At 36.7% G+C, this 22,360-nt stretch overlaps 1 pseudogene; it reads left to right on the forward strand.

Annotated features, from left to right (window-relative positions):
• The window catches only part of LOC149219431 (cytokinin dehydrogenase 7-like), a 34,738-nt pseudogene extending 12,669 nt beyond the window's left edge, over positions 1 to 22,069 (forward strand).
• The last annotated feature ends 291 nt before the right edge of the window (positions 22,070 to 22,360 follow it).

The following is a 22,360-nucleotide window of genomic DNA, read 5'->3' on the forward strand; positions in this document are numbered from 1 at the left end:
AAGGAATTTTTATTTGTCAAAATTAATATGCCAAATATCTGTTGAAAAGATTCAGGATGGAAAATTGCAAACTTGTCCCTACACCAGTTGCAACAGGTACAAAGTTAAGCAAGGATGGTGAAAGATCATATGTCAATCCAAATCTATTCAAAATATTGGTTGGTGACATCATGTATTTCATATCTACAAGACTAGATATAATGCAAGGAGTGAGTTTGATTTCTAGATTTATGGAGACTCCAAAAGACACACATTGGAGTGCACGAAGAATAATTCTGAGATACATAGAAAGAACTAGATTGTGGCATAATGTATGCAAGCACAAAAAAAAAAGATTTGATTGGATACATAGATAGTGATTTTGCACGAATTTTGGATGATAGGAAGAGCACTTTTGGTTTTGTGTTCCATCTTGGTTCAGGTGTGATTTCATGGACATCTAAGAAGCAACCCATTGTGACACTTTTGTCAGCAGAAGAAGAATATGTAATAACAACATTAGTAGCATGTCAAGAAGTGTGGTTAAGAAGAGTATTTGATGGACTCAAGCAGAAACAACAAGGATCAACAACAATTTTTTGTGACAACACCTCAGCTATTGCACTATCCAAGAATAGTGTGTTTCATCAAAAGAGAAAGCATATTGATACTAGATATCACTTTATTAGAGAACTTGTGAGGAATGGAGAAGTTCACTTGAAGCCTTGTAAATCTATTGATTAATTGGCTGATATATTTATTAAGTCATTAGCATAAGATGTGTTTGAATTTCATAGAAGAAACTTGGGTGTTGTAAGCATAGCTAAGACATAGACCAACAACCATGTTTGATTTGTCATGAGCCATGTTTTAGTTTAACAGTCGTAATTAAGGGGGAGTGTTAAAATAAGATAATTACTCCCGCATGAGGAGTTGGCTAAACATAGAGAGTCAGTTAACTGAGTGATTGAGTGATTGAGTGATTGAGTGTTGAGTGAAGTCAAGTTAAGTGATAGACAATTTTTAGTGTGTGGTTGCATGTGGATGCATGTTAAGATATTTTAGGCAAGTTGCTAGCTAGAAAAGGATAAATACCCTTCACCAGGTTCATTGTATGTATCATGCTTTGTGTGATCAATAGTAGAGCCGCAGCTCATGTATTTGTGTGTGAATTTATGCTTTGTCTCCTTCGCCTTTCCAACAGTTTTCACTATCATTATCGACTGACTCCTCCCTTGCTTCATCATTCATCCGTTCGAATTCAGGCCCAATTATGTATTGCCTCGAGGTGACCTTATATTATCACAATGCCACTGATTTCACGACCTTGAATAAGGTTTGATTGGATGATAACACGGTTTCTTTACATAAACTCAAATTGTCTATCAATAGTTTCAACACAATGAAATTGTACACACACTGAAACTTTGAACTCTGAAATTGTTTCCAGAAAATAGACACCATGTTAGCTCCTATGAGATTCATAAAAGGCTCGAATTATGACATTGGCATATCATATTTTGATTTTCTTAACCATGTACATAGGGAAGAGATCTCGGCCAAAGCCAATGGAATGTGGGATGCTCCTCATCCCTGGCTAAATCTCTTCATACCAAAGTCTCAAATTGCACGTTTCGATAACAAGGTTTTGAAACGAATTCTTAAACATGGCATTGGAGAACCCATCCTCCTATATCCTCTAAACAAAAATAAGTAAATATACATATCATCTCTTCATTTTGTGAATGATTTGCTCAAATTATTAATCCTAAAAGTAGTTGAGCCTTCTTTTTCTGGTACATCTTATAAAAAAGGGTGTGGTAGGTGGGATTTCCGTATGTCTTCAACAATTCCTGACGAGGAGATCTTCTACTTTGTAATATCCCAAATATAAAAAAAAATTAATAGATCGGGTACACTCTAGGTGTTCTAATAAAACTCTCGTAGTATGAGACAAATCTGAGAATGCAACCTCTTATTTATGTATAATTGAAAACAAAGTTACATGCCCATACAAGACATACTAAAGCCTGTGCTTGTGGCATGTATGCATACCCATCAATTGAGAAATTAAAGATACTAAAGCAGAATCATCGACCCTCAACAAATCCACCAGAGAAATTCACCATAGGGATTTCATCCAAGGATCAAAACTGAAACTGGCCATGTCAAGTTCTCAAGAAAACACAATAGGATAGATAAATCTGAATTATCCAAATTCCTTGCTTTTGTCCCCTTTTAAAGCTTTAATCAACTCTCTAGAACCTTATTTTATTATTTTCCCTCAAAAACTGAAGACAAATACCATGGGCTAATACCATGGGAAAATAACATAGTAAATACCGTGGGAAGATCTTGTCCAATTTGACAATATTAAGAAACAAAATATTACAAATCCTCCCATCCAAAGATTGCTTGCCCTCAAGAAATCCACTTCTATCCACAACAGAAGCATTCGTACATCGATACCCGAATCCCCTACAAACTAGGGTGCTATCCCATGCCTCCATGCTAAATGACCCTAAATGGATCCTTCGATACCTGGATCCCAAACAATCCTCTGACCAATCATGTCCTCAATAGATTTACCTAGATCCCAGTGCCACCTAAGTCCTGGCACCTATGGGTTATGATACCGCCCCATTCCTCCATCACTAATTGTGCCTAAGAGCCCATGTTGTGATATGCCCTTGACTAAGAGTGTCCTCCTTCAAATCATCCCATCAATAGAGTACGAACTCATAATCTCTCGCCAATCCATGTTGTGGGAAGGATGAATACATGGAACAAGTCTACTATCTTGATTTTGTTCGTTGTCCCACTCATGTTGCCCTACCCAGTCACTCAACATGATCAATTTGAAGAATTATTCCCTGCTCTCCCTAATATGTAGAGGTGGGTTGGTAGTGTTGCAAGCCTTATCTATGTACTCTTGTAGAGGGTTGTGTTGGAAATCCCCACTATACTCCTCTTGTTGCCTTGTGAGGGAATTGATTCACTCCTCAACACTATACGGATTGGTCATTGATTCGGCACATACTCTTATGAGCTCCTCAATTTTCCTTCTCGTGTAAGGCAATGTCTCGAACTTCCTAGACTCTCTACTTCAAAATCATAAGATATGTCTGAAAATGAATTATCTTTTCCCCGAAATTCCTCTACTGGCGATTTTGGTGCCTTATTGAATATCTTTGTACTTGTCTGCACCAAATGCCCAATGACTACAACTTCATTTTAAACTTTTGACTGGTTCTCTGGGAATGGTTTATTTTTCACATTATGTTTGTCATGTTGCTCCTTATTTTCGGGCGGTATAAATTCAATATTTACACCAACATTTCGTTTGTCAATCAGCGTAAGTAAACTTAGAGTTGTAGCAAAATATATACCAGAATACGACCTCAGGGATATGTTAAATAAAAACCAAACTCTTGCAAGAATTTCGAAAGGAGCATCATTCAAGAAAAATAAACAAAACTCTTTAAAGCAAAGTAAACACACTCTGGAAATCTACTGCTGGCTCCTATTCTGGGTGGAGTTGACTCCTGCAGTAAGTCTTCCTCAATTGTCCAGGGGACAAGGGAATGTAGGCCCCATTCAAAAGAAAGTGATTCAAGAAATAAAGGATGCAAAACCTCTTAAAAATTATTGCTATTTGCAAGCATGCAATTAAACTAGAAATCACACGACAACTTCATTCCAACTAATCTAAGGAAATGGTCGAATGCTTTAAAAAGAATCAAAATAATAATGCACTGCTTCTCTTAAAGACAATTCTGTACTTTAGGTGTAAGGAAAATATGCAATAAGAACCAATGAAATAAATATATAATTCATGTTGTTTACCATGATCTTATTAAATACTTATAATATATGCAACATTTAATTATAATGAAGAATTCTGTCAGTGTTTTGTCAACAAGATTCATAATATTTCCTTATGCTAATCCAAGCATCTGCTTGCAAAAGTGCAGGAATCTGTCTCATATAATATTCAAAGGAAATTATGAGTACATGTTAAATTAAGTTAACCAGAATTATTTCTCAGCAATTATTTCACCATTGCGTCCTGGAAATAGACTGTGTTATGCAACAATGAGATTAGGGTAAATCTTTGTAATAATAAATAAGAGACGGAGTTAAAACATTCACCATTTACTTTAGTTCAGCCTTTATGAAAATACATCCAAAAGCATTGATATTAAACTTAAATAACGAGAGCAACAAAATAAAGCTTGTGGAATGAATTTGAAAATTAAATAACTGAAAAATAAAAGGAGCTATGGAATGAATTTGTGAAATTATCTAAGATCACACTCACACCAAACAAACTAAAATGCAACAAAACAAAGTTAAAATGGACCCAACCATGTAGCTCATTGTCCTTGCAACGATTAAGTCACAATATTTAGAACAATACAGGGAAACAGAATTACGCATAGGTGATTGCCAAATAAACTCATTTCAGAGTAGAAACCAAAATTTAGAATTTAATGCCAAAGAAATTCATTTCAGAAGTCTTGTTACAAATTCATAAAACAATGTTGTGCTGGTTCTAGTGGTCCCCTCAAGGGATCATCCCACCAGTGCACAACTCCTCCCTTCCTGCATAGCAAGATCGATTCCCTCCTCCTACAAACAAAAAATATTTACATAATACAATCTGCCATATACAAGAAACCCAACCTTCACACCTACGTGACTCCTTCCTTTTATAATGTTCTTTCATGATAATTTTGGCTCTATTCCTTAGAAAAAAACATGGGGATTGAATCCCAACTGATATTCATTAATAGAATATCAGTACGACCATTTACCCATTGAAGGAATGAAGATCTAGTACGAATTTCCCAAATTTGGTCATTTTCTACAATTCTAGAAAAATCGGTTTTTTTAACAAAATGCCTCCAAAGAAATCTGTGTCTATCCTTAACCATTACGAATTTTGGAAAACTGTCTGGAGGAAATATAGTTTGTTATATTTTCAACAATAACCTCTCTCAGAAGTTTCTATTTCAGATCCATTGCCTTAGAAATCGTGCCCAAAAATGACTGTTTGAAATATGAGATGCTAAGATTCTGGAAAAATAGTCTATTTTGAGAAAAATGCCTCAAAGACTATTATGTAACTTTTAGACCATTACCAATTTTAGAAATCGGTTTGAGGCTTTGTCAATTTTCTATACTAAGACCAAAATCCATGTTCTATAATTTCTCCATTTGCCTTCACCTGCACTGAAAACGAGGCAGAATTTGGCAGTTTGGAAACTGCTGCAAATTTGGGGCTGAGGCATTAATTATTGCCTAAACATAAATCCATATGACCTGGGTGTATCTTAGCTTATGTGGAAGTGTTAAAACAATATTTTGAACAAAAACCTCTTTCATATTTCCCTAGAGATGTGTCAATGTATGAAAGCCCCAAATTAGTGCAGGCATGTTGGTGGAGGCATGTTGGTGCAGGCAGAGCTAGTGCAGGAACAACTGGTATAGGAACTGCTACTATAGGAATGTTAGCACCTACCACAAAATATCCTAACATTAATAACATTTTCATATTAAATTAACAAAACAAGAAGAGTTCATAGATCAACAACTGTTAGCTCTAAATTCCTCTAAATAATAACTTAATAACGCATAAAATGAATAATAATGATTATAAACACTTAGTACAGGCATATAATTATTTAGTTAAATCATGAAAATTTGGACAAAATGGAGGATCAACACTCCCCCGCGCTGACTTTCTTACATGTCCTCATGCAAACCAAACCATAAGATTATAAAATCATGGAAGAAGGTAGCGAGGATGTTTAAATATCATACTGTGTTTCTCGATAAAAGTGTCAGAAAAAATATCCACAAGGAATTATTAAGATATCATGGTATGTCATCATTTAAAGCATTCATCAAGTCTGCAACATCACTATTACAGTGCCAACTAAAACCATGTTACAACGCTTATGAAAGTATCGAGTGCGGGAATGATAAAATTGTAACAATATTAGGTACAGGAAAGCAATGCTTTGTACCATACATTATGGAAAAAGAGTATTGCACCTTTATGATAGACATCACATACCTGCTGTCCTGTTTCAAATGAACTCCCTGCTTGTCATAGATTTCAGAGCTCTTATTTTTGTCAAGAGTCTTATTAACAATCATGATAAAAATCAAATCTTTGTTGAAAAGGTGCAATTTCAAGAAAATTACCATAAGATTCCTGCACCTAATACAACAATCCTGTACCTAGGTCACATAGTGCTTATTTAGAGGCAACCACAATCAATAGACATTGTTTTCCATCAACACCTGGTGAGTAATCATCACTGAGTAATTCATCACTCTAAATACCATAAAAATTAAGTGAGTTATGATACCAGAAAAGGGAGATAAAAATACAACAAAATGACACCTTCCTGGACCAATCAGAAAATTGAACACTCTAAATTTGTTGTCATGTAGATGTAAAAGTAAATTTCTCCTTAATCTAATACAAAGAATTACCTTCACTAAGGGTACCACATCATTAAAGATTCCTAATTTTTGAAAGATAGAACTCAAAGCATCATGCTCAAATCATCTTAAAACCATTGTCCAAGAAATAAAATGATGAGTTTTAGGGAAAGAGAAAGATAACTGAGTAAATCTTAGTATGCAATTAACTTTAATACCATAGACATGGCCCTGTTTCCCACAGGTGTCTATAACCTCGATAGGGATGTCTTTTAACCCAACGAAATGCCTATGTCCCACTTACTAGATATAGATTCAAAGTTATATTATTTAATTTTAAAAATTAGATGAAGGCCACTGTCCTGGCTTGGTAACCAGCTGATGGAAGTGCCACTCACAAGAAATAACACAGATGAACAGGTTGGCTCGTGATGAGACCTCCTGTCTTCCATCTTTTCAACTGAAAGCCATTACTCTGGCTTGGTGATTAGCAGTAGTAATTTCATGCATGTTAGGTCTCATGATCGTGGTAGGTCAGCTCATCACGAGACCTCCTATCCTCCCCTAAATATTTTTTGTAGACTCTAATTGTAATTAACTTCAAATGTTACTGAATAAGTGGGGAGGAAGACCTACTCCTTAAGAGTGCGGGATGGCGTGAAAAGCTTTTAATGACTAATCATTATTGGCTAGTTCCTCTACCCTGAAGACTTATTAAAAATATCCCAGATAATGAATGAAATATTCTTTAAGTTAATGATGCTAGTGTTCTCATGAATAGCTTATTATGATCTTTACAAGAGTGGTCCACCATATGGGTTCTCCAATAGTACCTTCTAAGGGATACTGAAAATATATATCTCAGCTGACAACTCATTAGAGTGATTAATCATGGTTACTCTTGAAAAATCATGAGGTTATTGAATTGAGGCTTCTGTGATCCATATCAATTATAAGAAGAGTTTCGGCGAAAATCACATGAAGAAAACATTTGTCGACGCGTTTCGAACCAACCAGTGTGGTTCATCGTCAGGACAAGTTGAAGAAACAGATCCAGCTTAGCATGTTAAATAGACTGAGCAAAGCCTCCAACGGTTAACATGACCAACGACTAATTTTGACTTTAGGACCCTAGTCAAATTTTATTTTATTTTATTTTTTATTTTTTTTAAAGGAAATTAGTTAAATTAGGTACTAATCCCTTAATATATATATATATATATATTTTAATTGGTTTTAATAGTTAGTAAAAGGTATTATTTAATAAATAAAAATCATGAGGTATTAGAGTGAATCATACTCAACAAGATTTGTCACAGATGTGCGTGTGAACAACCAATGCGGATCAAAAGCAGTTTCAGTGGCTATGCTTTGAAAGTCAAAACCCCAATTGCATTGTTATAAAAACTTTATCCATGGTATTTCTTTATTCTTCTACCCTACTCCACCCTAAGAAGCGGAAGACTCCCTTTTAAGTATAGGAGGACTTCGAGTGCAACCAAGTGCGCAACAAGAGGATAATCATATTCATGTTCAAATTTAGAAAGTATATGCGAGAAAATACTAGAACATGAGGTACCAACTGCATTAACTGATGTGGTGCTACAAATTGTTGAATGATAAGGGAGGAATGAATACTAATAGTCATTTGAAACCAAGATTCTATGGGATCCATATACTCTTGGTTATTTGATTCGTGGAAAACATTTGGTGTATCATGCAAATCCTCCAATTTTCTTTGTTCATCCTCTAAAGTGTAGGCTGGATCAAGTTGGTGTTCTTTAATCTTTGCTTCTGATGGCTTCTCCTCATAAAGTATAATCCATAGCTTCTCAGTATCCTTAGGAAGATCTTATGGTTCTTCATGATTCTCTTCTTCTAGAGGAGTAGATAGATTTCTAATTGATGCCAAGATGTGTTCTTTCTGTGAAGCAGAGACCCCAGATTCTACAAAAATTTGAGATAGTTCTTTGAATAGCATCACACTTCCTGGCATTTTCCTGCTAGCTGGGAAGTCTTGTCAGCACCTGGATTGAGAGCGGGGGTTATTTTAACACCTAAAAAAATCAAAATATCAATTGCAGTAAAAAGAACAAACCAAAATTGTAAACTAAGGAAATCACACTTGCGGAAATTAAATAACTTCTGTTGCAGAAGAAAAAAAAAGTAACACACTTTGCAGTAAAGGAAATCACTCATTTGCAGAAAGGAAAACCTAGCTTGTGAGTTCTCTAGGAATGTTGTCTAATATGCTTCAGCAAGCAAGGGGACTCTCGTTAATCTAGAAATTAAATTGTGAAGGAAAGGGAAAAGCATGACAAATCGTTGAGGTCTTACCGTACAACGCCTCCTCGGCAATGACGCCAAAATGTCGGGTGGTATAAATGCAAGATTTACACCAACATTTAATTTGTCAATCCGCGTAAGTAAACTTAGAGGCGTAGCACAATATATGCCAGAATACAACCTTAGGGATCTGTTAAATAAAAACCAAACTCTTGCAAGAAATTCGAAAGGAGCATCATTCAGGAAAAATAAAAAAGACTCTTTAAAGCAAAGTAAACACACTCTGGAAATCTACTTCTGGCTCCTATTCTGGGTTGAGTTGACTCCTACAGTAAGTCTTCCTCAATTGTCCAGGGGACAAGGGAATGTAGGCCCCATTCAAAAGAAAGTGATTCAAGAAATAAAGAATGCAAAACCTCTTAAAAATTATTGCTATGTTGGAAGCATTAAATTAAACTATAAATCACACGACAACTTCATTCCAACTAATCTAAGGAAATGGTCGAATGCTTTAAAAAGAATCAAGATAATAATGCACTGCTTCTCTTAAAGGAAATTCCGTACTTTCGATGTAAGGAAAATATGCAATAAAAACCAATGAAATAAATATATAATTCATGTTGTTTACCTTGATCTTATTAAATACTTCCTTATAATATATGTAGCATTTAATTATAATGAAGAATTCTGTGAGCATTTTGTCAACAAGATTCACAATATTTCCTTATGTTGATCTGAGCATCTACTTGCAAAAGTGCAGGAATCTGTCTCATATAATATTCAAAGGAAATTATGAGTACATGTTAAGTTAAGTTAACCAAAATTCTTGCTCAGCAATTATTTCACCATTGCGTCCTGGAAATAGACTTTGTTATGCAACAGTGAGATCAGGGTAAATCTTTGTAATAATAAATAAGAGACGGAGTTAAAACATTCACCATTTACTTTAGTTCAGCCTTTATGAAAATACATCCAAAAGCATTGATATTAAACTTAAATAACCAAAGAAACAAAATAAAGCGCGTGGAATGAAATTGAAAATTAAATGACTGAAAGAAAAGGAGCTATAGAATGAAATTGTGAAATTATCTAAGATCACACTCACAGCAAGCAAACTAAAATGCAGGAAAATAAAGTTAAGAGGTTTGGGGCAATGGACTGGCTGGTGGGCCGAACCATCGAGCTCATTGCCCTTGCAACGATTAAGTCACAATCTTTAGAACAATACGGAGAAACAAAATTACTCATAAGTGATTTCCAAATAAACTCATTTTAGAGTAGAAACCAGAATTCAAAATTTAATGCCAAAGAAATTCATTTCAGAAGTCTTGTTACAAATTCATAAAACAATGTTGCGTTGGTTCTAGTGGTCCCCTCGAGGGATCATCCCACTAGTGCGCAACTCCTCCCTTCCTTCACAACAAGATCGATTCCATCCTTTTGCAAACAAAAATGATTTACATAATACAATCTACCATATACAAAAAACCCAGCCTTCACACCTACGTGACTCCTTCCTTTTATAATGTGCTTTCATGATAATTTTGGCTCTATTCCTTAGAAAACAACATGGGGATTGAATCCCAACTGATATTCATCAATAGAATATCAGTGCAACCATTTACCCATTGAAGGAATGAAGATCTAGCATGAATTTCCCAAATCTGGCCGTTTTCTACAATTATGGAAAAATCGGTTTTTTTAACAAAATGCCTCCAAAGAACTCTGCGTATCTCCTTAACCATTACGAATTTCGGAAAAATGTTCAGAGGAAATATAGCTTGTTATATTTCAATAATAACCTCTCTCAGAAGTTTCTGTTTCAGATCCATTAGCTTGGAAATCATGCCCGAAAATGACTGTTTGAAATATGAGATGCTAAGATTCTGGAAAAACAATCTATTTTTAGAAAAATACCTCAAAGACCGTTATGTAACTTTTATACCATTACTAATTTTAAAAATAGGTTTGAGGATTTATCAATTTGCTATACTAGGACCAAAACCCATGTTCTATAATTTCTCCATTCGCCTTCACCTGCATGGAAAACGAGGCGGAATTCGACAATTTGGAAACTGCTACGAATTTGGGGTTGAGGCATTAATTATTGCCTAAACATAAATCCGTATGACATAGGTGTATCTTAGCTTATGTGGAAGTGTTCAAATAATATTTTGAACAAAAACCTCTTTCATATTTCCCTAGAGATGTGTCAATGTATGAAAGCCCCAAATTAGTGCAGGCATGTTGGTGCAGGCAGAGTTGGTGTAGGCACAACTGGTATAGGAATTGATACTATAGGAATGTTGGCACCTGCCGCAAAAGAGCCTGACATTAATGGCATTTTCATATTAAATTAACAAAACAAGAAGAGTTCATAGATCAACATCTGTCAGCTCTAAATGCCTCTAAATAATAACTTAATAATGCACAAAATAAATAATAATGATTATAGACAGTTAGTACAGGCATAAAATTATTTAGTTAAATCATGAAAAGTTGGAAAAAATGGAGGCTCAACTCTCATGATCCTGTGCATCATGCTATCTCACTATTGCTAGATCCTCACTCAAATTTCCCTGACCTCCTCCATCCGTGAAGACAATATGTTGTTCATCCTCTCCAATTGTCAAACATAGATGTACTTGTGGGTTGTTAGCTACACTTGATTGCTCATACTCTTCATGGACATCCCCTTCGATATCTATGGACTCAATTGTACAAGAGTCTACCACATCGTTACGTGGAATTACCTCCTTCCTTTCCCCATGTACTTTGTCAAGCTAATTGGTTATCATCGATTTGTCTTGCAAGTCTCTTTGAAAAACATTGTGTTGTTGCACACCATCTATACTTGACTACTCGGATCCTTCATGGGTGCTCTCTTGAGAATCGATGAACCCAACTATAAATGAGTCCCCATGATCTGAAGCAATCTCCTCTTGTTCTGTCCTGGTTGCCTCCTTTCTGTCACCTGGACATGAATGGTCAAGAGTGCCCAAGGACCCTTACAAATAACGCATAGTCCTCTCCTCCTTAGTTCATTCTTGCTACAAGTTTTACTACCTTTGTTCATGCTTCCTCCATCAATTCTTTTAAGCTCCTTCTTAGTCAACACCATTTTGAGAAATTTTATGTTTTTCACGACCAACTTCTCCACTAGATATTAGGTAGTTGGTGATACAATTAGCCCCTTTCTCCAAATGGTCAAGAGTCTAGATCTTAGTGTGGTGAAGCAAAATTATAAATGCGGACACGAACGAATTCCTCTAGCCTGATAATGGGTCTAGCCACAACATATACATCCTATGGAATATTTCCTTAGGTTAGAATCAATAAAGAGGGCCTACCTCTTGGTCGCTTATCCTGCTTGATGATTTCCTCGCTTGCTCACTCCAGCAATCTCTCACTTCCTTCTTCAAGCTCCTGAAACAGGTAAACAACAACAACACACAAAAAAAAATAATAGACAAATTGCAATTCAACCTATTTAACAAGTCAAGAAACATTAAGACATGAATATGTAATATTACAAAAGATGTAGGAAATCAATCGATAGTTGCATATATTAATATCAAAGAGAGATTACAACCATTTGTATTGACATTGCAGTCTTCCTATAACAAGACCAGGTTCCCACACACTTCTGCTGGCATTCCACGATGGCTTCAAACAACAATAGTTTTAAAGCTCTTCCCTTTAGGCTTCACTCTAAACCAAAACACACTTCTCCCTCACACAACTAGATAGCTACAACTAGTAATAGCTTCCTTGTCTACTGCAAACCAAAATAGCATCAAACTTGGAAACTATAACACACACACACACTAGTTTGTGCTTGGGAAGAAGGGAGGTTTATATAGGAAATATGGATGGGAGATGGATCCTCCTCTCATGGGCAAAGGACTTATCCCTTGAGGTAGTTCCATACTTATAGGGGAAAGGAGCCCAAACTTTCATCCTCAACCCCATCTGGCCAAACCATTTACCAGACTTTCGCTATGGAGCTTCTAGAGTTGGTCTTAATGTTTCTTGACTTGTTAAGTAAGTTGAATTACATTCGTCTATTATTTTTTTTGTGTGCTATTGTTGTTTACTTTTTTCAAAGCTTGAAGAAGGAAGCGAGAGATTGCTAGAGTGAGCAAGCGAGAACATCATCAAGCAGGATAAGCGACCAAGAGGTAGGCCCTCTTGATTGATTCTAACCTAAGGAAATCTTCCATAGGATGTATCTGTTGTGGCTAGAACCATTATTAGGCTAGAGTAATTCATTCGTGTTCGCACTTATAATTTTACTTCACCACACTAAGATCTAGACACTAGTTTCAATAATAGGACCAACGCGACTGGAACACATCTCAGTCACTCCGGTCGGCACGAGGAGTAGTCCTAATCTCTACACATCGGTGCGGGGAAGACAAAGGCCATTAGCATGGGTCTTGTAAACTGGGGAAAACAAAAGTTTCAGGGGAAATGGTGCAAAAGGGAAACGATTTGCTCATGAAGAGGGACACAATGGGGGTTTCTTCATGAAGGCAAAGCATGCGGGTTTCACTGTAGAGGTCCTCCAGGATCAAGGAACGAAGAGTATAGGGACAGTGACAAAATGCTGTGTAACACTTAGGATCTTGCATATGTCAGCATCTCTTTTTAAAAACAAGGACATATTTTTTTGCATGTTTGTTTTGACATTCTCTGGATGAGTTGATGTAATAATGGTGTAAACGTTTTGGAACACCTAAAAAATCAAGTCCTCACATTCCTGATTCAGCATGAATGTGCCAAAGTTGAACTCTGCCATGAGTTCTAAGATTATATGCCACTTCTAAAAGGTAGGATGCATCATGTTGTTCAACCCTTGAAGGGCCTCCACTATCAGCTGCAATATCCCCCTTATGAGATCATTATTGTAAGGCACTAATGGCGATGTTAAAGTTATGATCCTGTTGAGACAAAAAGCAATTGTAAGCCTGGACTCTTCACAAGGATGCTCCCAGAGTTTGTGTTTTATTAATGCAAGCATGGATGGCTTGAGAGCCCAACTAAGTTTCTTCCATTCTGGCTGCCCCACCTTGGATAGACATGTATCTCTGACTGTTGGGAGAATTATGGCAATTTGGGTTTTGAAAACCCTCGATCCACCAGAAGGAATTATGGCTCCTTGCATACACAGTTGATGACAATGTAATCCTTGACCTCTCTTTATTTTTGCGGCAAAAGTTTCAAAGTTGAATAATTCCAGCCCAACATGAAATCGATTCTTCAACCCAGACACTTTCCCCTCACAAAAAAAACATTTGCGCTCGGTCATTGATGTGGATCTCTATTAAACGTCACAATGGCACTTACTAATCAACATCTAAACCATGCTGTAACCCCATACTGACAGTCACGATCTCCTCGAAATTCAATGGTGATTTGCAACACCGGTATGACTAGCTTACCCTGGATTAGACAATGCCATTCATGACATATTTGTTGGAAATAATAATCCCAACCACTGTCTTAAACACACTGACAAACACCATGCTTGCCCAGTGAATTACTGCACTGTTGCGATTTTGTTTGCAGATGAAAGGACATGAGTCACAAAAGAAGTACAACCCATACCATTCCGCAACACATCACACAAGTTAAGGCATTTAATGAAGTTTAGTAAATAAGTATGGGCAAGCATTCACTCTGCGACTGTTGCTCACACTCCACAACACCTGCAAGTTCAGAAAACCAATTAGTATGTAAAATCACCCATGTTGCATATTAATTATTTGCTCTGTCATGTATTAATGTTAAATTTGTATGTTCAGATAAATATGGATGTAAAAGTCATTTTTTATGTTAGGCAATTTAGAGAGTGAGAGTCAGTGAGAAGTAGTGAGGAGAAAATTGTGGAGTAAATATTGGTGGACGCATGAAAACCAATTTTAAGAAGTTTTACAGAAGTTTACTTTGTAACCCCAGTGATGGGTAAATCACAGTAAGTTTGTAGTGTTTTTTTTCACTTGGAGCTACAGCCTCCATTTATCACGTGAATATATTTCTTTATGTTTGGACATATAATATAAAGTGTGGCTTGTTGCATTATGGTATTAATCTTTCACAAGAAGATTTACCACAACCTTTTTCGTTTTACTTTGTTTTTCCGTGAATGAGTTTTGTATTTTATTAAGCCCCTGTGTAGTTGTGATATCCTCGCCGCAACCTATTTCTGAGCTAGTTGACTTTGCCGCAACCTATTTCCGAACCAGATGACTTTGCCGCAACCTATTTCTGAGCCAGTTGACTTTTCCGCAACCGATTTCTGAGCTCCTTTCCCACGTAAATTTTTTTCTAACAATATTTGCCCGATATCCACACAGCTGGATCAACTTGGTTATCCATGCACCTTCTAGTTGATATGTTTTGTTGTGAATCGAATGCCTGGACCTGCACCGACAATACCCTACAACAAACCCGTTCCTCGTTGTTTAATTCATTGGTCAGCTGCTAGGTTGGATCCATCACTCTTTTCAACCAACGCTGAGAGGGAATTTCCCTAATGGGGTTCTTCAAAATCACTTTGCAAAATGATAATCTTAAGAAGAATAATCGAACAGTTAGGGTGATTATAGAAAATTATCGAAATTGCTAAGATTCTAGCTAGGGTGATTATGGAAAATCATTGAATACTAGTTTCTCTTAAGCCCATTTTTTTTAAATATTGATCTACAATAAACCCTCAAGCTGGCAGGATGCACAACTCTGATACCACTATAAGATCCCAAACATAATTTTTTTTAACAAATCTAGTACACTCTAAGTGTTCTAATAAAATTCTTGCATTATGAAACAAATATGAGAATGCAACCTCTTATTTATTTAAATAATTGAAAACAAAGTTACATGCCCATACAAGACATACTAAAGCCCATGGAATCTATGGTTGTCCATCAATAGAGAAAATAAAGATATTGAAGCACAATCTCGATGAATCCACCAAACAAATTCACCACAAGATTTTCGTCCCGAGATTAAAACTAGAACTGGCCACGCCAAGTTCCCAAGAAAGCACAATAGGATAGATAACTCCGAATGATCCAAATGCCTAGCTTTTTTAAAGGCTTGATCGACCCTCTAGAACTTTATTTTACTATTTTCCTTCAGAAACCAAAAGCAAATACCACGAGATGATACCATGAGAAAATACCACAGTAAATACTGTGAACAGATCCCATCCAATTTAAAAATATCAAAAAAAGGAATATTACATAACTGGTGGGACTTCTACTACCAAATACAGGAGGCCCTAATACTATCGAGAGCATGCTTGCAGAGAATAAACAGATTCTTGGCAGATGCGAAAGGGAGGGCATTGAAATGAAGCAATATCTTCCCCACTACAGAACGAAACAAGAGTGGAAGAACATTTTGGTTGTGTTAGAAAAATAGAATTTACACGGAGAGGCAGAGGGGAGAGGTAGAGGGAAGATGTTTCGCAAAGCTTGATTTCGCGCAGCTAGATTTCGTGCAGCTATACAGAGGCTTAATAAAACACAGAATTCACTCACGGAAAAATAGAGTAAAACAGAGTAAAGCTTGGAGCAACACAATAAAACTTAGGATTAAATTCTAATTCATGAAAATACATTCATATGAGACTGTGGCTCATTCACCAAGTAAAAACAAAGGTTTACAGTGATTTACACTTCACCAGGGGTTGCAGAATAACACACAGTAAAACACAGTAACTGTTGTTTTCACGCACCCACCAAAATTTGCTCCACAATTTTCTCCTCACAGACTCTAGGTGTCTAACTTACCCAACCTCTCTTTCTCTCTCACACAAAATGACTTTTACATCCATATTTATCTCAACATACAATTTTACATTAATACATGACAGAGCAAATAATTAATACGATGTTGTTGTTGAGTGTGGACAGTAATCGCGCAGGTGTTTGTGGAGTATGGGCAATAGTCACGCAGTAAATGCTTGCCCATATTTACTAAACTTCATTAAATTCCTTAACTTCTGTGATGTGCTGCGGAATGGTTCACATGGTACTTTTGTTCTGGCTTCAGTCCTTCCATCTTCAAACAAAGACGCAACTTGCAAAAATACTTCTAACAAGTATGGCTACTGTCAGGGTGTTTAACACAGTGGTTGGGATTAATATTTCCAACACTCCCCCTTAATCACAATTTCTGCCATTGACAATTCCCAAACAGTTTCTGAGATAAACAAAACTTTCACATGCCAATGGCTTTGTGAAGATATCAACAAATTGTTCCTGTGACCTGAAGTGCTGCAACACAATCTCAACATTGTTAATCAACTCTCTGATAAAATGATATTTAGCATCAATATGCTTGGTCCTATTGTGAAAGACAAAATTCTTTGACAATGCAATTGCTAAGGTGTTGTCGCAAAAAATAATTGTTGTTCCCTCTTGGTCATGATGAAGATTCCTCAACATCCTTCTCATCCAAACTGAATGACACATTGCTTCTATTGCTACGATATATTCAACTTCTGCTATTGACAATGACAGTATTGCTTGCTTCTTTGAGGCCCCTGAAATGGCTCTAGAACCCAAATGGAAAACATATCTTGATGTGCTCTTTCTGTCATCGACACTTCCTGCCCAATCACTGTGAGTGTAACCAACCAGCCTGAAATCACTTGTTGTTGTGTACAAAACGTCATACTATTTTGTCCCATTGACATACCTTAGAATCCTTTTCACTGCTTGCCAATGTGTCTCCTTGGGTGTCTCCATGAACCTCAAAACCAAACTTAATGCATACATTATATCTGTGCTAGTGGCGGTCAAATACAATAAGCTGCCTATCATGCTTTTGTATAATGTCGGATTGACATTATTGCTGCAATATTCTTTGCTCAACTTCAACCCCATGACAGTTGGAGTTGGTGCGGGCTTGTTGTTCTGCATTTTAAACCTCTCCAAAATGTTTGCCACATACTTTGCTTGAGAGATAAAAATGTCGTTTTCTATTTGCTTCACTTCTATGCCCAAAAAATATCTTAACATTCCCAAGTCAGTCATTTCAAATTCTCTCTTCATGACTTGTTTGAAATAAATGATGAGGAAATCGTCACTACCTGTAAAAATCAAATCATCTACATATAAGACAACAATAAGAATCTTATTATCGCTCTCTTTGATGTAGAAAGTAGGCTCACCATCACATTTTTGGAAGCCATTGTCCAACAAGTAGGCATCTATCCTACTATACCATGCGCACGGTGCTTGCTTAAGCCCATAAAGATCTTTACTCAACCGACACACTTTGTCTTCCTGGCCTTCTAATTCATAACTAGGTGGTTGCGTAACATACACTTCCTCTTTCAACACTCCATTCAAGAACTCTGATTTTATGTCCATTTGATACACTTTCCATGTATGCTAAGCGGCAATCGTCACAATTGCGCGCACTATCTCCATCCTCGCAACTGGCGCGAACGTCTCCGTGTAATCTCTTCCATGCTACTGCTTGTATCGTTTGATGACTAGCCTTGCTTTGTGCCTGTCAATCTTTCCCTCAATGTTGCTTTTGGTCTTATAGACCCAATTCACTCCAATGACATGCTTTCCTTTCAGAAGGTTCACTAACTCTGATGTGTCATTCCTTTCTATTGCTTTTATTTCTTCCTCCATTGCCGCAACCCATTTTTATTCTTTGACTGCATCCTCAAAATGGATTGGGTCATCTACATGACAAAACAAGGAAAATAAGGAATTTAGACCAGCGCTACTATCAACTTCATCTTGCTCATAAATTTCATTTAAATTTCTGAATTTTGGTCTTCTTGTGCTTACTAAAGATGGGCTTGACATGTCACTTGGTGTTGCGCCTTGCGGCGTGCTTGGAGAAACACTTTCATGGCTGCGTGACACTGATCTATTATTTGTTGATGGTGTTACTTGATGCCTACTTTGTTGTGCTTGAATATGAGTAGAGGGAGTCATTGTTGAGGAATTACTTGTTTTTGTTAATCCCTCTTTGTCCTCATGTGGTATACATGCTTTGGCATTGACTGTCTTCTCTCAACTTCCATTGCATGCTTCCTCTTCTATAAACTGCACATCTCTATTAATTATGACCTTCTTGGTTAATGGATTGTAGAGTTTGTATGCCTTGGATTCATCACTGTATCCAACAAATATACATTTCTCCCCCTTGCTATCCAACTTCTTCCTCAACTCATCCGGGACATGTGCATATGCCACACATCCAAAAACTCTCATGTGAGTGACACTATGCTTTCTTCCACTCCATGCCTCTTCAGGAACTATGTTTTGGACGCTTTTGGTTGGACATCTATTCAAGATATATGCTGCACAAGTGACAACTTCAGCCCAATAATCATTTGGCAAATGATTTTCCTTCATCATACTCCTTGCCATTTCCATAATGGTCCTATTCTTCCTTTCTGCCACACCATTTTGCTGAGGTGTATACCTTGTTGTAAATTGCTTGTGAATTCCATGATCCCTACAAAAACGAAGGAAATCATTTGAGATGTATTCTCCACCTCTGTCAGTCCTGAGGACTTTGATGTAGTGTCCACTTTGCTTCTCAACAAGAGCTTTGTATTGGCGAAAGTGCTCAAACACTTCACTTTTCTGTTTTAATAAATAGACCCATGTCTTCATTGTGTAGTCATCTATGAAGGTCAATAAATAGTGGCTGCCACCAATTGATGGTGTTTGCATTGGTCCACACAAATATGAGTGGACAATCTCCAAAGGTGCCTTTGCCCTTTTTGACTTTCCTAGTGGAAATGTCTCTTTATGTTGCTTGCCCAAGATACATCCTTCACATAGGTTGTCCATTTTTTCTATGAGTGGTAGTCCCTTCACCATGCCTTTCCTATGCAGAAAATTCAAACCTCCAAAGTTGAGATGACCAAATCTCAAATGCCATAACTAATTTTCATCTTTGACCTCTGCTTGAAAGTTTACTTGTATGACAGTTGCATCTTTTCTTCCATTCTCTTGTGATTTCATTGAGAGTTGTGCTTGTGCACCTTCTTTCTGCAAATCTGATCTTATTTTTAGGGGAAACATTCTATTGTTTTTCAACTGAACCTTTGCAATGAGTTGTCTACTTGGAGGTCTATCCAAAAATTTTCACACATCATTTTTGAAGAAGACATTGTAGCCCTTTTGCATGAGTTTTCCAATGCTTATGAGGTTATGCTTCAGACTGGGGACAAAGTAAACATCTGAGATGTACTTCTTCTCCTCCTTCTTTTTTAGGATATTAACTCTTCCTTTTCCCATGACAGAGACTTTGCTATCAGTCCCTAATGTCACTTCAGATTTCACACTTTCATCTAGATTGGAAAACATTTCTATGTTTCCTGACATGTGGTTGCTACACCCTGAATCTAGATACCATATATCACTTTGTTTTTCTTGTGCTACATTACAAGCTAAAAACATGTTATCATGGTTTTGACTTTATTTTGTGAAATTTACACTTGGTTTGTTACTAATGTCATATTGCTTCTTTCTACATTCATTTGCATAATGACCATACTTCTTATAGTAATGACATTAAACTTGAGATTTGTCATACCTCTGACCTTGTGCTTGATTTTGTCTTAGGCCTTGACTTGGATTTTGATTGCTGCCTCTTCCATTTGAGTTTGAAGGGATTCTTCTTCCACCTCTATGTGGGCTTCTTCCTCTTCCTTTAGCATATGATCTTCCTCTGCCTCAACCTTGACCAAATGATACTTGTGTCTTGAAGGCATGCTCCAATGAGGAGCTTGTTGCTCTATTCAGTCTATGTTCATGAGAAATCAGTGATGCATTAAGCTCATCCACTGAGAACTATGAGAGATCATTTGTCTCTTCTATGGCCACAACAATGGCATCAAACCTTGCTAGCAAACTTCTCAAAACTTTCTCAACTATTCTTCTTTCCTCAAGTGTCTCACCATGAGACCTGATTTGAGTAACCAACCCAATTACATGTGTAAAAAATGAGTCTACATTCTTAGACTCTTTCATACAAAGTGTTTCAAAATCTCTTCTCAACATTTGTAGTTTTGTTGTCTTGACTTTTGCCATGCCTTGGTAGGCTGTCTGGAGGGTGTCCCATGCTTGCTTGGACTTCGTTGCTGCTGCAACCCTTGGAAAAATACTTTCATGAATTGCTTGGAAAATATAGAAGAGGGCTTTTGAATCCTTATTCTTGTTGTCCCTCAACAAATCTCTTTCTACTTGAGACGGGACATTGTATGTTGCTGCATTTGTTGGTTCTTGAAAACCATTCTCCACCAAATCACAAATGTCCTGAGAAGAAAACAAGGCCTTCATCATAATAGCCCAATAATCATAATTTTTTCCATTAAACTGAGTTATTTGAGGATTATTCAAGCTTGCGCTTGATGTTGCCATTTTTGAGTGTAAGAAAAAACACTTTCTACCAGCTGGTAAATATGCTAAAAACAATCTTCCCTCAAAAAAATTTTAACTGCTAGTAAAAACACTTGTTTTTACACTAATAGAGTTTAACCCGCTCCGATACCATGTTAGAAAAATAGAATTTATGTAGAGAGGCAGAGGGGGGAGGCAGAGGGAAGCTATTTCGCGTAGCTATACAGAGGCTTAATAAAACACAGAATTCACTCACGACAAAACAGAGTAAAGCTTGGAGCAACACAATAAAACTTATGATTAAAATCTAATTGATGAAAATACATTCATATGAGACTACGGCTCATTCACCAAGTAAAAACAAATGTCTACAGTGATATACACTTCACCAGGGGTTGCGGAATAACACACAGTAAAACACAGTGGTTGTTGTTTTCACGCGCCCACCAAAATTTTCTCCACAGTTTTCTCCTCACAGACTATAGTTGTCTAACTTACCCAACCTCTCCTGCTCTCTCACACAAAATGACTTTTACATCCATATTTATCTCAACATACAATCTTACATTAATACATGATAGAACAAATAATTAATACGTCGTTGTTGTTGAGTGTGGATAGTAATTACGCAGGTGTTTGTGGAGTATGGGAAATAGTCGCGCAGTAAATGCTTGCCCGTATTTACTAAACTTCATTAAATTCTTTAACTTTTGTGATGTGCTGTGGAATGGTTCGCACGGAACTTTTGTTTTGGCTTTAGTCCTTCCATTGTCAAATAGAGAAGTAACTTGCAAAAATGCTTCTAACAAGTATGGCTGCTGTTAGGGTGTTTAATGCGGTTATTGGGATTAATATTTCCAACAGGTTGGAAGTGGGACCAAATATTCAAGAGGAAACTCAAGTTCGATCCTTGAGCAATTCTCGCCCTAGGCCAAAGAATATTTTCCAGATCCTGACTAGGGTTATTTACTTATCTTATACAATGAAATATCACTGCTTCTATGCTCCAGAGGTGTAATGGAGTTGAGGGTGTCTATTTCTATTCCTCTATTACACTGGGTTGGAGAATTTGAGAAATTGGAAGTTAGCCAAGGATTTGATTTCACCTTATTTAGTTGTCGAACACGACCGAAATACTTTTGTCGGGCATACTGAAATATGACTTATCAAACTTTTCCTTGTTTCTTTCAAACAAAGACAATATCTGTAATATTCCAATCAGTATATTAAGTTATTCCCAATGTATT

The sequence above is a fragment of the Pinus tabuliformis genome, chromosome Q (genome assembly GCF_031772625.1).
Source record: "Pinus tabuliformis cultivar Carrire ecotype Pingquan chromosome Q, CPIR1, whole genome shotgun sequence".
NCBI lineage: Eukaryota > Viridiplantae > Streptophyta > Pinopsida > Pinales > Pinaceae > Pinus > Pinus tabuliformis.